The following is a 5,007-nucleotide window of genomic DNA, read 5'->3' as shown; positions in this document are numbered from 1 at the left end:
ATACTACAATTATATATATATAATTTTGATCAAAATTCTACAATTTATTTAAAACCCAATGTTATTTACATAACTAACAAAACAGAATAATTTTTTCAAACTATAAGTGACACCAATATAAGCATGAATTTGTTGAAAAATGCATTTTTTGACATTTACTTATTTTTGTTATTTATAATGTCCAGAGCATACAAACCAATATCATTATAAATTAAATTCTTATTAACACTAATTATATTATTTTTAAATATAACCGTTAATAAATAACATAATACCAAATTGATATATAAATATAAAAGTATATTACAAATCAATTAACTTAAAATAAAATACAAATAACATTGGGATTTTTTATTAGAATGTAAAATATGTTAAATAACAAAAAATTGAAAAAATAGTATCTTATGCGTTTACTGATCAAAATAAATTCATGCTTAATTTATTAAGATACTTTTATATGTTATATATTTTTATGATTTTTAACGGATATTTAAAAATTAACACAATTAATGCTTATAAATTTATATTATTTAAAAATAGATATAAACTAAAATCTATTAATGTAATATTTTATGTTAATTATATTTTGTTTAGAATCAATTTAGTGAAAATGTGTTAAATTTTAACTTTATAGTAAATTTCTAAATTTAGATAACAATTAACTAAATAAAGTTTTGGCCAAATTTGCTCATTAATTAAATAAAAAATAATGGCAAACATAAATTTTGTTGCTAAAATCATTGTCCGGTCCAATACATTAAATAAACTCATTATTAGATAATTATAATAATATAAAACGTTATATTTAATTGATTTGTTTTTGTTTCATTCAATTTGTTTTAAATAAATTATATAAACATTTTAACAGTAATTTATTTCAAGTTAATAATAAAACGAAAGAAAGGTTTTTTGGAGACTATTATATAATTATATAAATAAAAATAATATCTTTTAAAAATTGTTGAAAAATTTATAAAATATAAAAAGTTATTTCAAATTAGTTAAATTATTATTATTATTATTATTATTATTATTATTATTATTATTATTATTATTATTATTATTATTATTATTATTATTATTATTATTATTATTATTATTATTATTATTATTATTATTATTATTATTATTATTATTATTATTATTATTATTATTATTATTATTATTATTATTATTATTATTATTATTATTATTATTATTATTATTATTATTATTATTATTATTATTATTATTATTATTATTATTATTATTATTATTATTATTATTATTATTATTATTATTATTATTATTATTATTATTATTATTATTATTATTATTATTATTATTATTATTGTATTATTATTATTATTATTATTATTATTATAGTGAGAATTTAATTATGTATTAAAGAAAACAAATGTAATAAATTATAAAATACTAAATCTGTTTTTGTAATATTTAGAGTTTTGTAAATTAAATTGTAAATCGTTTATTATTTATCTTAAACATGTGTTATAAATTATTTATTAAAATTTAACAATAATTAACTAACGTATTCAAAATGGAATAACTATGTAGTTATTGAATATTATAAAAAATATTATTTTTTTTATATGATTTGATAAATAAGTTGACAAATATTAATAAAACTATAGATTATTTAAATCGTCAATTGTTATATTTTTATAATCATTCAGATATTTATAAATTAATAAAAGCTAAGTCATTCATTACATCAATTTAATTGTATTTTACAATTAATACATTACAATCTACAAAAGATTTAATTGCAACAAAATTGATGTAAAATCTGAACTTATTATACGATTTTATAGCTAAATAATGTAGAATTTAATTTAATTAATATAATTTATTACTAAAATGATATTTAATATCCGCTTTTAAATATACGACAATATAATTTAGACGCTTATCTCTCTCTCTCTCTCTCAAATTATATTAAATTTATAAATACATGAAAATTGCTTTATATTTATTATATTTGTGATGTAGAGTAATATATTAAATTAGTTTTATAATTTAATCTATTTTTACTGAATCTATATTTACTGTCTTTTACTTTAAATTTGTAACTCTAAGTTACAAATTCATATAATTTTTACTTTTGAGTATTACTTTCAACCTTTTGTGTTAATACTTAGCCGATTGTTAAATCTAATCAATGGCTAACTGAGACCCGTCCAGTCATATCCATAAGTGATTGGATAGACAATCTGTTGTCGGCCTCACACATACCTACGCTAACAATCGGTTCCTTCTAATCGTCCAAAAGTAGTGGCCTAATCCTAAACCAGTCATTACATATTAAATTAATATATACCGATAGTAATATATTTTAAATAATGTTTTATATTATAATTTATCAAATTTTAACATTTTTAGCAACAATTTTATAACACTCTTATAAATATTTTAAAAATAATTCAACTTATATTACAACTTAATTGTATTTTAATATTTATAGAGAAAGATAAGTTAATATATCATAAATACATATATTATAATTAGTAAATATTAAATAAGATGGTAATAAATTAAGAATAATAATAATAAATCGATAATATAATTATATTCAATTGTATAATAATTGTCATCAATTTTTAGATTAAAATATTTACGTCTATAAGTCTCTTACTCTAAGTTTATGATTAATAAATATTGCAATATATTATAAAAGCAAAAAGTGATCAAAAATTGCTAATATAATGAATGCAAATATCAATTTATAAAAAATAAAATTTTGATTATTATAAGTTATAACTACAAAAAAGTGAACTCTAGTTATTATTAATAGTGTTTTTATTTATATATTAATTATTTTAATTTTGTTTTAATTAGTGAAAATAATCTTATATATGATTTTATTGATTTTGTATTATATATATATATATATTTAGTATTATGTATATTAAAAGTAATAAATTTTTATATTCCTATAAAAGTCTATTACAAATAAAACGAGTTGAGAATGCTAGAAAGCATTTCCAGACAAACTCCTTATCCAAATTAAATATTAAATTAAGTCATGTATTATATAACTCAGTACAAAATAAACTTTATTAATATAGGGCATCAGATGACTTAGTATAACAAAATAAAATCAAATTTAGACATGTAGGTTATCAAATGATTCAGTATGACAAAATAAACAACTTTAGTCATATATTGTATAAAATTACTCAAAAAATTATGATACTTAACACAAATTTTAACTAAAAAATTGTTTCAATCTCCATTTTCTCTATTTCTGAAGATATTTTTTTATATTAATCTCTTATATCTTATTTTTGATGCTTTATTCAAATCTAAACTTAAAAATTTAAAATCAATTATTTTTTACTTTGACCGCCATTTTCTCTATGTTCCTCAAGAGATATCAAAATTTTAATGCCGATCCCCTATACCTTAATTTTGATGATTAATCTAAATCTAAAATCAAAATTCAAAATTTATTTTAAAAAATCTAAACTCAAGGAAATATAAAATTCAAATTCGTATTCCTTTGAGGAGTTGGTCAACACTTTTATACATTACTATCATATGTTTATAAATAAAAATTAATATAATAATAATAATAAATAAATATTAAATGAATTTTGAAGGAAAAGTAGTTTGAGGGAGGAGTGGGTCTGTATTGTTGATACCACTCATAACTACAGTATTACTGAATAAACAATTATACTCTTGAGATTCAATTTATATCTAACAACAAATAACACATTAGAAATTATACATAAAATTATAATTATATATCAAATACTGTGTATAAATTATATAATACAGTATATCAATAGTTTCAGATAAAATTTGCAAATATTAATAAGTAATTTTTATTATTGAATAATATTGAGTGTATCATATAAAACAAATATAAGGTTTTTTAATTATTGAAAGCATTTTAATAATACAAAACAAATTAATATCTAAATAGTACAGTAAATACTTTATATAATATAAAATCTATTGCAAATTACTCTTTCTCAGGTTTTTTGCAACTATTTTCTATTAAAAAACTAATAATTTTAAAAAATATTATTTATCAGTTCAGTTATTATGGTAAACGGATGTGTTGTATCTCTAAAACTATAATAAATATAAAGTATATATATTTTTATATTAATATTTTGTAAAATGAGAATCTAAATACCTGTTTGAATATGATTAAACACATTTTTGGCATTTTTAATAGCAATAAAACAATTTTAGTCAACACATTTTTATTCAAAATTTTATTGAAAGTTTTAATCTGAAAATACAGTATTGTATTTTGCAACAGATTTACTGCAAATAATTCATATGAATTTAATAACTTAATAATATAAATCATAAAATAATTGTTAGTTTCTTAACTAAGTTATGGTTTTTGTTTTATCTATTTTTTTCATTATTTTTAAATGACTTATTTAATTCTAAAAAATATTGCAAAAATACTAATATATTGATACTAAATGATATTTGACTTACAGTAATGTACTATAATATTACATTAACACCATAATATGTAATTTATGTTAAATGCAATGCAAATATATCAAAAATGTGACATTGGGTTTATAATTTTAGATGTTTTATATTTATAAATAATTTAGATTATATATGAATATAATGACTTGAAATTAACGAAATGTAAATATAGCTGAATTACAATATAAAAACATTTGAGTAAGTTTTATATTGTAGTAATACTATATTATTATATACTATATAATATATAGTAACTTATATACCATTATTAGAAACCATTAATGCAAAAGCCATAAACCATAATATAATATAATACTATATATACTGTATATAACAATCCTATGACTACACAACAGTTTTATTAATATAAGAGACTAATTGTAAGCCAATACAGACATCGACTCCAAAAGCGATACACTATTTTGAAAATGAGATGAATTTACGGCTCAAACTCATACATACATAAGTACAGCGTTTAGTTAACTTAAAGACAACTGTCAAATGTTTCAATGTTTTATACATTTTTATTTTATAATATATTAA

This window comes from Oppia nitens, unplaced genomic scaffold (genome assembly GCF_028296485.1).
Source record: "Oppia nitens isolate AA-2021 unplaced genomic scaffold, nextdenovo-longstitch-racon4-pilon3 scaffold13_pilon_pilon_pilon, whole genome shotgun sequence".
NCBI lineage: Eukaryota > Metazoa > Arthropoda > Arachnida > Sarcoptiformes > Oppiidae > Oppia > Oppia nitens.
Note: the sequence above shows the minus strand (reverse complement) of the source record.